Consider the following 13,077-nt stretch of genomic DNA (forward strand, 5'->3'; position numbering starts at 1 on the left):
GTAAAATTATTCATGCTTAATATGATGTTATGATGTGGAATACTGATAGCAAAAATTACAAAATTATTAAACCATGACAAATTGTAATGGCTCATTCAGTTATTCAACAGAGACCAGACCAGGCTAAACCCCTTTAAGTGCCACACTCTCAGTTTGCCATTGCTGACGGACACGAGGAGCCTTTAAAATTCCCATGTGCCCCATAAGCCAAAGTTCTGTGGGTGACTGAGTGGGGACAGATGGCGTCCTGCTGCCTTCCCTGGCTTCTGCTGGGCAGCCACGATCCCACGATGTTCACTTCTTGGCTGACGTTCCATAAGCAACGCTTGCAGAACCTACACGGATCTCAGGAAGAGTTCCAGAACAACAGAAATTGTATCACGGGGCTTCACTGTGAGTTAAGCCCATCATACAGGATGACCCTGCGCCCATCAGGCTGCATTTCAACTGTCACACACTTGTGCATCGTGATGAAGTGAATGAGATTTGCCAAAACAATCAGTTCCACAGGCTGCGATACATCATTTTGATTTGCTTTTTCACAATTGAGATGGACATCCAGAATTACGCAATATGCAGCAAAATAAAGTTTTCCTAAGTGTAGCAACAGTGCCTGCTGCGCGTTTGCTCAGCCTTCCCAATAATATCTAACAGACTGCCGGCCACTTGTGATGCAGCAGGGGATGGATTTTCTGTTTATTTCTGTTTATTTACAGAGTATCCCAATGATAATGATATAAATTGCTTGCAGGGAAAGGTAACATTAGTAATGCATTTCTAAATATCTTTCAAATTGATTTAGCAAGGAGAGGCAGGGAAGAAAGTTGGCACGATATGAAAAATAAATGTGCATCACGGGAGTTTAAGAACCACAGATCTAATGTTTGGTACAAGAAACTTCATATCAGAAACCCTGTATCCTAGTGGTGAATGTGTTGTGTGGTCTGATGCCAATCACATCTGAGTGTGGTTGTCTCTATATGTTGAATGTGTTGGTGATGTTCAGCTCTCTTAACTGTTGTACACAGCCTTGAGAGGGTAAAATGACATATAGTTGCCAAATACTATTAAAGACATGATAAAGATTTCCCTATTTAATGCATAATATCAGGGTTTATTAATCCGTGTTATTTTTAGTTGGAGAAATGTGCAAATTTATACATTTAATGTGCTTAAATAGGGTGGTTAACACCATATTGCATCTTCACCCCTTACTGGATTAATTCCTTACTGAACAGTATGTCTAGAGAAAAAAAACAATCAGCATATGCTAAAGATTACAAGTCGCTTTTGGCCCTTGGCTTGCTCTGATCCGTAACAAAGCTACAGATTGAGAGAAAAACAATCACCAACCAAAGAGATGCTATTTCCTGTTCTAGAAACAGGACTCGAGCCAAGGAGCAAAACAGTATTTAACTAGAGCAGAGGAGCAAATGCCAAGATTCTGTAGCCTGAATATTGCAGATGGATGACTCTTAAAAATTACAAAGGTTTCCTAGAATGGTTACTCCCTTTACCTGCCAATTCTATCACTTAGATGGCAGAATCCTGTTTTTTTGGTAACCCAACAGATTTCCATTTTAATGACCCCATGCAGCACCAGCTCACTATTTTCTGGATGTTATGAACTCAAAGCACGTGTGATGTGTGCCCAATCTGTGCGGGCATGGAGAGCCCAGGGAGTCCAGAACATATTGTGCTGGAGGTGCAGGCACAGCTCCTCAGTGCAGGCACAGGAGGTCCCTCAGAACTCCTACTGTTCTCTCCATTAAAACGTCAGCAGGTACAGTTGTCTGTGGAGATGGAGCTGCTCAGGGAAGGTACTGCATATCAGGAGCAAACGGTGTAGTGGGGTGACATTGTTTCACCCCAATCCTACAGAAATGCATGTGGAACCCTTCTGTTATTTTCAGTTTAAAATCTTTAATACAAAATAAATAAATAAATAGAATAAAATCAATCTTCAGTCTTAGAATTTCATTGGAAGTGGGCTGCGAATAGATGAATATCAACATATATATATATATATATATATATATAACCTTCTTTTCTTTATATAACACATTTTACTACTGTTATAAAGCTACTTGGAGTGTAGCTGGGATAGCACACAGAACCATCTGCTCCATTTCCTCAAGGTCTTTTAGAGGATAATTTTTACTGAGCAGTATTCTTCTATATTAGTGCAATGAATACAATAAACTAACTTTGTTGCGCTCACATTTTTGCTCCACTGAATTTCTTTAAGGCTGTTAATTTAGAAGGTGAGTGCTTTACGTCTCTTGTATTAGATACTTCAGTAGACAGAAATTGAGTAAATATTTGAGTTCCTGGCACAGATGTTCATTTTATTGCATCACGGGCTGTTCTAGAAGTCCTTGTCTGTGGTATTTAAGCTGTTTCTTCATTCTGTTCATTAACTAATTGCTTTTCTGTTCATTATCTATATGCTAACTTCAACGTTCTATATGCTATTTGCATACAACCAGCAACAGCCTACAGTCATATATAACATATAAACTGAGCGTTCCATTCAAATGGAAGGTAGCTAAACAAGCAGTTGTTTGAGTTACTTTAACCTGACAAACTCTGAGCCTTCAACAGTTTTAGATCTTGAAATATTCAGGTCTTGAAAAGCCCAAGGAAAAATGGCACAGCAGTAGAATTTCATTCATCCAATCAGCCACAGTACATCTGTCACATTTCTGATGGGGTAAAAACACAAAGACAGCCCAAAGGAGTAGTTTCTGTGTTGGTCTTCAGGAGGGCATAAACTGCTACAATCCTTTTATGAACTCTGGAGGTTATGCAGAATGCCTTAGAGAATGATCATGGCACGCATGTGGTGTCTCGTGGAGTTAAGCTGACAACATCAGAGCAACTGTTAAAGAAATCTCAGTATCTCTGAAAATTCTCAGTATCTCCTTTGCCCAAGGAGGCTGTGGATGCCCCATCCCTGGAGGCATGCAAGGCCAGTTTGGATGTGGCTCTGGGCAGCCTGGTCTGGTGATTGGTGACCCTGCACAGAGCTGGGGGGTTGAAATGAGGTGATCACTGTGGTCCTTTTCAACTCAGGCCATTCTCTGATTCTCTGAAAAATCAGCCTTTACATGAAACAGTGTCACATCTGATTGGTAGCAACACTGGCTGACAATCAAGTATGCTTTTACCTGTGCCAAATAACTGTGCCACAAGCAATATTGCCCTCTCTTCTGTTTTACGAGCTTTCCTATCAGGCCGTGCATCCTCCATACCATACCTGGGAGCTTGCCCAAAACATTCTACTGCCTGCAAGCCAGACAGCATGGCTACAAATCAACTCATATTGCTGTGAGTTTGGCTGTTTTGAAGGATGGTCTGGTAGAGTCGTACAGTTTCTGTTATTTCTAGGGAGCCTGGGCTGAAGCTTAATGAAAAACACTGCATTCTGCAAGAGTGAAAAGCTGAATCAAGACTTATGAGAAACTGTGGATTATGAAATGCTGCACAAAGCTGGAACAGAGCTGGCTTGAACTGCACTGCACTGCAGAAAAAGACAAAGTTGAAGCAAGAAGCAGTTATCTTTTACAGTGGGTGCCAATAATACAAGACTTGTGCAGTGCAGCCCTTCCCAAAAATTAACAGTGTACTTGATGCTGAGTTCCTTTTCCAGTGAATCTGAGAACTTCCATCTGTTGAAAGAACTGCTCTCATAAATGTTCATGCTCGGTAGACCCAGGCTTATATCATGGTTGATGAAGGGGTCATTCGAAAGAGGCTGCCAGGAAAGTATCAAGCCCTTAAGGCATAACAAGCCCAGGGAAGTTTGTTTGGATGGTGTAATGAATCCAACTTGTTAATTTAGCTCAGTTTGGTGCTGATAGCAGAGAGCTACGAAAATAAAAAGAAAATTTGGTCTGAGAGGTGTAGTACAATTAGAAGTGAAACACTCAGCAAACAACCCAAGGCATTTGTCTTTTAATCTACTCCAATTCTAATAGTTCTTTTTCTAGGCTTATTCTCCTTGCTATTTTTTTTTTTTCCTGTGCCCCAGGTCACAACCTGACCAAGTCCTCCTCTCTCAGTTTTAACTTGAGGTCTCTGGTAGACATTGATGATGTCACCAGGGATGTCACATGAGGTCATATTTCAAGCGACAGCTCAATAATGAGGTTTTATAGGGAAAAAAAGTATCAGAGCACAAAAGTGAGAAGATACGGGGTGAGACTCAGAGAGATCTAAGCAGCAGATCCCTGTTCACCAGAGTTCACAGCTCCAAGCTGGGCAATCTTCCATGCAGCTGAATTTAGATGTGAAATACAACAAGAATATCTGCCAACTCTACAGACCTTTCCCAAGCCCCATTCAGATTTTCTCACAGTTCTCCTGAGGTGCGTTTTGGTGGAAATACCCAAGTTGAGATCTCTGACTACAGTGCTGGCAATGGAACCAGACGTTACTAACAGAGAATCCACAGCCTACATGCTGGCCAAGAGGTCATGTAAACTCTGCTTCCCTAAGAAAGCAGCTGAAAGATCAGCCTTTCAGGCCACAGGGCTGTGGTGGGCAGATGTCCCCGTGGTCATGGTCCATCAACCCTCAAAGATCCCTTAACTGAGCTTTTCCACATTAAAAACTCCAAGGGCTTAAACAGAAAGAAACAGAAGGAAAACAGCAGATCTCATCATACTATCCTTACATGTTCTTTCAATTCCTTTAGGTGGTTTACACCACCAATAATCCTCTAGGTAGAAGTGGCACTTGCTTATGTTTAGCACAGCAGGACCTTGACCTAGTAGGGATCTCTAAGCACAAAACAGCATTAGATCTAATAATTGCCCCATAGAAGAGACCAAGAGCCTGCAGTCAGTGGGAGGCTCTCCATTTGGAGCAGAGTGAGCCCTTAAGCATCCTTGCTCTGTATCCCTTCCTGTGTTGTTCTGGACTACACCACATTTTGCCCAGTTCTGTGCAGCACAGCTGTCCTCCTCAGTGCCACAGCTCCTGGAGCTGATGCACACAGCAGCACTGCAGCCCTTTAACCCAAAGGATCTTTAGCAAGCACAACCGGCCTCTCATTTGGCTGGAAAGTAATCAATAAGTGACATAAATTTATGATCATCTTTCAGCTAAGTTCCTTCAAATTCTTTAATTAGATTGTTTTCAGTCTGAAGTTTGTAATTACTTAATTCTCTCAGCTCCTTGAACTCATTGTTCTTCATTCTTACAGGTATGGAGGCCATTCAGAAAGAATAAAATTAGCCTTGAAATAATCAGTAGTGCACAAAGATGGTGCTTCATCATGGTGCTTTTTCTTGTTATTTCTGCTTGTTGGATACAAAAACAGACAATGTTTTGCTCTCCCAGCTCATTCATTCAGATGTTTTCGTAAAACACTGACTGGAAGCGGTGCTGCATTTATGCTGTGCCTGATGTGCCCATTAGTTAAACACCTACTCTCCAGATAAATGGATTTCAGCCTCCCATATGCAGACCCATTCCACCAAGCCTATAATGACGTGCCCACAAATCCATAAATCCTGGCCGTACACTACACCAACACAGCTAAAGAACAAGTTAAAGAATGTTTAAACACTGAGAAGAAAACCACAATAAGAGTGAAGAGTGACAATGAGAAATGCAGCCACACAAACCAGAGCTACACAGGTAATTGCTGTTTTGGCACAGGTACTGATCTGAGCTGTGTTTGAGTGTATGCAGCGTACATACATATGCCTGTATTTTCACACCAACTATCTGGAGCAACATAACCAGTGTGCTTTAAGTCTGGAATCCACGTTGGGAGAAAAAAAAATCTGTTTGAGTGAAATACGTCCTCTGCATTTGGAGCTTCATATAATTAAAAATGACATTGCAGCAAGCAAATCACAAAGCAACCCATCACTTTTAAGATCTAACAAATCAGACATTCGGGGGTAGGTTCATAATGCATTTCCCTCCTCTTTTCATTCCCATCTGCCTGTCAGTGCCAGCTGCATCAAGCTGGCTCCCCAGGGCTCTCAAGGTTTGCCTCTCAGACCAGCCCAGCCCTGTGCTGGACTTTGCTGAAATGGCCATAGCCCATTGCACCACAGGAAAATGCACAGCAGCATCTTAAAGCAGCTTTACATGTGGCTCACTGAGGTTTTCAAATCAGTGGCAAGAGACAAATTTACATCAGCAGTGAGATGTGTGGAATTCCTCTTGATTCTCCAAATCCTACATCATCAATCACGTGCCATAATAAATTATGTAAATTTCATGTACTCTTCTTTTATAAAACATTTGAATTACATTAATTTATATATATATATATTTAGATTCCTTTTGCTGGATTCTGCTGATCCTAACACCTTCTGAATATTCATGGACCTGTATTGCACTAAGGTGACAATTTGGAGAATATCTGCCTCCTTGTGGATTTCTGGCTATGGACTGGCTCTAATTTATCCAGGGAGGGTAATGGAGTTACCATCCCCAACCAGAGCCCTCCTGTATATTGGTGGTGAGTTACTGCAGGGCACAGACCAATATATTAATGCATATTGGAGCTGAGGATTATGCTAATGTGTTAGGCTGTGCACTGGAGTGGGGAAGTAGGGCAGGGAGCTGGGAAGTGCAGCCTCAGCTGCCATCTCTGCTGGAGCTGCAGGGCTCAGGGGAGGAGCTGGAACTCCCACCTTCAACATATGATTTTATAATTTCATAGGCTGCCCTATTTACGTCTAATCATCGCCTGCTCACTTGCACCTGCGTTGAAAGGGGTTTTTCCTGTGCCATTGTGTCTCTGTTGCTCTGTGTCACAAGGGTTCACCAAATTCACTGCTCACGGGCCAGCACTGACCATTTTCCTGCCTGCCAGCCACTGCAAACCCCAAATGACAGCTTCTCTCATGTCTTGGTTTTCTCAGTAACGGCCTGCACTTCTATGTAGCCCAAAGTGGTTTCAGCACTAGGATTCTTTGATTCCAGCTTTGCAGTTTTATGGCATGCAAATGCACATTCCTTCATCTGAAATGGCTCTTTACCAGACACAGCAGTGGCACGGGAGCTCAGCAGAACTGTGAAGCCTTGTGGAGGGTTCTGCATGGGGTCAGCCACACCAGGTGGCCATGGCACACCTCTAGGTTCCTCCACACGTGAGGCTTACCCTGCATAGAACCAGCCCCACTGAGGCTGCTTTCTGTAGCAGTGCTATATCAGTGCAGGAAGCCTCAGATGTGATGGTTCTTCCTACAGCCAGGCTGAGCAGAGCAGCTGAGAGGCCAAAAATTCAACATCTCTCTTCATTCCAAGCGGTGAGTTATGAAATACACATCCCTAGTGGAGCACTGGGAGTTGCTAAATGAGTTCCCGATAGTCTCCATAGCAATGGAAAAGCATGCTAAGAAGAGAAGCCATGTGAAGATGTCTCCTTGACAACAGCCAAGACATGGGAGCAGTGCTGCTGGAAGAGCTGGTGCGGGGTGCTCCATCCCATTGCATGACACAAGGCAATGCACAGGGGCTCCGCTGAACGGCACTGAGACAAGGAGAGATGGAACCACAGACAGCAAGGAAACCACTCCCACACACACCTCTCAGAAAGGTGGGTGTGTGTGCAAGTCAGCTCCTTTGCTTTCCTACCAGCAGTACGAGTACACACACTGCAAAGTCAGATATTCAAAAATAGCCAGGTTTGCTATGTTACTTATATACATCATCATATGCTGTCCTGTTTATTTGCCTTATGAGACAATCCTTAATTACACGATCAACTGAGACTTTACTGTAGGATCCCTGCCTTGTTGAGAACACAGGCAGATGATGGTACCCAATTGGTGAGTCAATATTTTGTCTTTTCCTTGTTGTTCAATAGTTTGCCTCAGGCTTTCTTTATTTTATACTGTACAAACAGATTCACAAAGACAAAATAAATTCCCTCCTGACGATTTCTGCTGCAGCTATTATAGCAGCAAGGTTAAATGCTACTGAACTGGAACAATGCTAAAAATACTAGCTAAAAAATAAACTCTGACTACAAAGGCAAAAAAGCCAGGAGCAGCAAGACAAAGGGATTCTACAGCTGCATCATTCACTGCTTGCTTGCAGCACTCGGAAACCAACTCATCCAGCTGTTCCTTTTGTTCCCATTTCCTTCTTCATTTACCCATATTTCAGAAAGGTTTTGCAGCACAGTGCCATCATATCTCCTCGCTGTGCCCTCTGGGCAGCAATGCTCCACAAAGGGCTATGATACTTGGAGGGTCCAACAAGTGTAATTAATAACCAATGCCAAAACAAAGAGGGCATTGTTTAACTTGGTGAGCATGTAAAAACAAGGTGTAGGACCCTGCTTGGTCCTTCAGGCAGCTGCTGAGCATTCAGCAAAGTCCAAATGATGGACTGTCACTATAATGGCCAGGATAAACAAAGCACAGTGTTTTCAGGCAGGTAAAGCATCACAAAGTGCAGGAACATTGTCACTTCTGTAATAAACGAAACACATAGTTGAGCTGTTTGAGTTTTCAGTCAAAATTAAATCATATTGACTTCCTCTGGCTTTCTTGTGATTAAAAGAAGTAACTGCCCTTTGAGTAGTTAATCAATTTAGAATTAATTCCATTGTTATATCCTATTTGAGTTGCTAGCTGAAGGAGCAGATCCATCCTTATCATCCCACTGTGCTCTACCATCAGAGTTTCAGTATTACCTGAAAACCTGGAGTCTGTGAATCTGTCTGCAGCAATGTCAGCAGAGAGTGCTGCCCCTGCTCTGAAGGAAGTTTTCTTCTTGAGCCCAAGGTGTCCTGATGAGTTGGCCCAGGCTGTGCCAGGCACTGCATGCAAACCTAGATCTGCCAAATGAAACAGAACAACAGCAAAATGTGCCGTGGGCTGCCAATGAGACAGACTGCATCACACAGGGTGCTGCCTCAAGGGCCAAATAAACACACGCCACTGGAGGAGATGTACAGAGATCGTGAGAGGCACAGCCTGGCAAGGAGGCGAGCACCAGGAAAAGCAGCATATCTGAACAATAAGGGATGTTTTCTTAATGCCTTTTATCCATGCATGCAAAGCTGGCAGCCTTGATAAGTCCTGTGAGAGGATTTTGCTTGTGTTGTCCAAGGAATAACATTTGTCTCCAGGACAGAAGTCACTCGATGGACATTTCAAGTCAACCTTACAGCTCACCAGAGCATCATTTTGTTTGCTGTTGTACCCACAGCATGAGCAGGACTAGCAGGCAGGACACCTTTCCTACACAGGCTGCAGGCATTTATTTGCAGGCATTGTATGTTCCCATACGATGTGTAGTGCAGTGCTGCCTGCTGCTGGAGCTGCATCAAACCACCAAACAGGGGAGGAACTCAGAGCACCATTGCTCTGCGTGCCCTCAGCCCAGAGTGAAAAGGCTGCCCTTTGTGATTACAGATTGTGACAGGAGGGGAGAGCACAGCTTTTCACTTAGCCGGGTGAAGGAACTGCACAGAATTTTTGTCTAAAGCAGCCCATTCCCAGCAGGCAGACTGAGGCTCATGGTGTGCTGGGTGCAGGTGGAGTGAAGCTGTGTGGTGCAGGGTGCAGGTGGGACTGGAGCTATAATCAGTGCCAGGTGCCCTTGTCTCTGCTATAGGTGGTTTTAGGGCAAAACATTGACTATGCTGAGAAAATTCAGCAATAATTCAACTGAAAGAAAACTGAGGAAGATGTTTAGGAAAGCTCTAAGGCTGTGCTATCATTTGGTTTGCCTCTTGCAGAAACCCTTCCTGACTCACTGTGTTTCTATGGGTTTAAATCCAAGTCCTCACTGTTCACCTCCCGGATCACCTCCGCAGTCTTTCTCGGGATGGCAGGGATGACAACGTCTGCAGGCTCCCTCTGATGGGAAGAGGATGAAATAATCAGGTTTGGCGGAAGCTCACCAGGCTCCATCCACACGGAGAAGCGGCTCCAGCTCGTGGGTCAGAGCTCAGCCCATTTTCTCCAGTGTAGGGGCAAAATGTCCCCCACCTTCCTCTTAACCCCACCATCCCACAGTATGTGCACAGGTGCTGTTCTATTCTGTTCTATGAATTTCAAGGGATGAGTTTCCATTTGTCACAGTGCTGTATGACAGACCCTAACTTCTCCCTTCTGAGAAGGACTCCACGCAGTTCTTGCTCTGATCAGCAGATGGCCAAATATTACCACACATTCCTAACGCTGATCTCAGGCCAAGTAACTGGGTACAAAACTGCTTTCCTGCAAGAAGCTTTTCTTTATAAAACGGCACACGTACTTGTGGCATTTACCTTCATATAAGCAATATTACAAAATGTGTGCCAAACGTTAACATTCATTTCCTTCCACGCTCTCAGCATTCTTGCCAAAGTAAGGAGCTCTTAGCAAACAGAGTGGAATAAAGCTCTGCCCTCAGACACCTGAGGATTAGTTCTTATTTCAGATGCATTTGGGGCTGCAGAGAGCCAGAGCCGGTGCCTGCCTCCCAGCTGGCAGCAGGTGGCAGAGTGAAGGCGCTGCTTGCAGAGCCCAGAGCCATTGGGATGCAGAAAGCATTTCATTACAACATGGATCAGGCCTTGCCATGGCTTGGTTTTGCTATCGCACGGCTCAGTCGCTTCCTCTGCTTTGCAGAAAAGCCAGCACTGCTTGCACCACGGCACTCAGCAGGGCAGAGGGGCTTCAACATTGCGTAGTGTCTGAGAAAAATCAGTGTAGGCACAGCACCACAGTGACTAATGGGAGCAAAAAGCCAAGGAACAACCTTTACAGCATCACCTCAGGGTGGGCTGTTCAGGCAGGAGGGCTGGCTCAGGGGGAGCTGGGAGCTCGGGTCCCCATTGCCAGAGGCCTCGCAGGCAGACACTAACCCTAAGCCTGATTTCTGCCTTTCATGCCCCCACGGGGCAGCATGCTGGGGTTCACAATCCCATCTCTTATCCCTGCCCACAGCCAAAGAGGGACATGGAGATGCTGCACCTGGAGTAACACATGTTGGGATTTTCCAGTTTTAGAAGGACTCTTTTAGGGCATAAAGACCCAAAATAATTTTTTTCTCTGGTAAGCATATTAATAGTTATCTGTGTCTGGGCCATCTGATTAAACCAGTCTGAGCAGACATAAGTTAGGTATCAAACTTAGCAACTTGAGAAAATAATTCCCTTTGTCTTCTGAGAGCCCTGTTATGACCAAGAGCGTCACTGACTTTATGACAAACATAATTCCACCCCGAGACACTGGCAATCCCGGCAGGCAGTTTAAGAAATATGCATTTCTGTACAAGTCAGAGAAAACAGATGAGCTGAAAATAAAATCACTCACTAAAGAATAAAAAGTGCATCCTGGTACTATTCTATGCACTGCATTTTCTTGGCTGCAGGGTGGGGACTTCCAGAGCTTGAATCCTATTCTCATGCCTGGTCTGAAACAGAGCAAAGCAGGAGGGAAGTCTCTGCTGTTCTAAAGGGGCAAGGATGGATGTAGGCATGCAGCCAGAAGGATGGGGGATGGAGAGCATCCCCTAAAGCAGAGGAACACATTCCCAGCCCTGCACACACAAGAGATGCTAGATCTTGGGGCAGCAACCGGGTACTGCACACAGCAAGGCAACCTCCGCACATGTGCGTTAGTAACCCTGCTCCCGTGCTAATCACACCAGCTGGGAGGTGGCTGCTAAGCAACTAAACCCAGCGAGGAGCCACTTTTGAGATAATTCTAAAAATAGGCTCCGGCGGGTGAGACGCCGTGAGCATCACAGCGGTGATGTCAGGTCCTGGAGCTGACTGCAGCCTGGGCACGATGCTCCGGGCATCCCCAGGGACCAGAACCATCAGCAGCGTCCGACACAGCTGACAGCCTCTGACACACTGCTTCTGCCCATGACTGAGGCAGGGTGCAGCCCTCGGGCAGACTTTGAGGTGCTGCAGGGCACGGGGATGCCCATTTTGTATCCTCACCTGGCTGGGGAGAGAATGGAGAGGATACCCTGGGCTAATGCTCATTCCTCATAGAGGAAACAGCCTTTGCGTAGCTGTGCCATACGTTTCCCAGTCACTACACACCAGGGTGTGGATGTACATTCATCCCCCAGTTCTGGTGTGAGCAGTGGGAGCTGACTGATCTGCAGCAGGCTGCACTCCATTCCAGCACCTTTTGGGCACAGAAACCACTGGTGGAAAAAACACCAGACTTGGACAAATCAAGTGCATGTCAACATGCTGGTGATTCACATGGTTTCAAAGGGATTGTCAGGAGGATCCCATTCAGTGCCTTTTATCAAGCCACAGTACAGACACCCAGGCTGGAAAGCCTGTTGTGCCTTGTGTCTTTCTTGACTGCAATCTCAGTGCACTGGAAGGAGATTGCCAAGTGAGAAACACTGTACTTACCTGCTGTAACACAGCAGCTCATAGATTCTCTCTACAAACCCAGCAGGAGGGCTCAGCCAAAATCAGATGCCCGTAAGTATTTTACAAAAGGTTTCTCACCATCCATCAAAACGCACCAGCAACGCAAATAACAAGTGGCACACATGGGCTGGAACCTGGAACGTGGAGCTGCCCAGCCCATGGCATCCCTGCAGCTGTGACCACACATCTCACTGCTCCTCTCCCTGTGTCACTGAGTGCTCATTGAAAGGCCAAGGGTTTGACACCTTCTTACTGAGAAGCACAGAGAAATCCTTTGGAGAGATTTTGCACCATAAATGTACTTCCCTGTGCTGGTCTATATCTAAGTGATAAATGAAGCTCAGCACACTTGAAAGAGATTAATCTTTGAAAAGCAAACCAGAGCCAATAATCCTTTGCACTTTTGTGATTCTATCCATCTGGTTCTTTTTGCTGTCCTTCCAGAGCAGTGTGTGGGAGATGGATGCAGCCCATTGTCTTCGTGTCATGCAACTCCAAACCACCTTTGCTTGCCACAACCTTGACTTACCCCAGGCATCCAAAGGGCTTCAAGTCTGCTGGCTTATTGCTGCTCCGGGACATGCAGGAAGTTTGAGCTCTCTCTGTCCTCAGGATGTATTGGAATATGACTCAAGGCAGTGGTGTGTTCACCAGCTTTTCCCTGCATTTTTTGGTCCAAGAGATTGTCACCCTCCAACCATCAT

The sequence above is a fragment of the Coturnix japonica genome, chromosome 14 (genome assembly GCF_001577835.2).
Source record: "Coturnix japonica isolate 7356 chromosome 14, Coturnix japonica 2.1, whole genome shotgun sequence".
In the NCBI taxonomy this organism is placed as follows: Eukaryota; Metazoa; Chordata; class Aves; order Galliformes; family Phasianidae; genus Coturnix; species Coturnix japonica.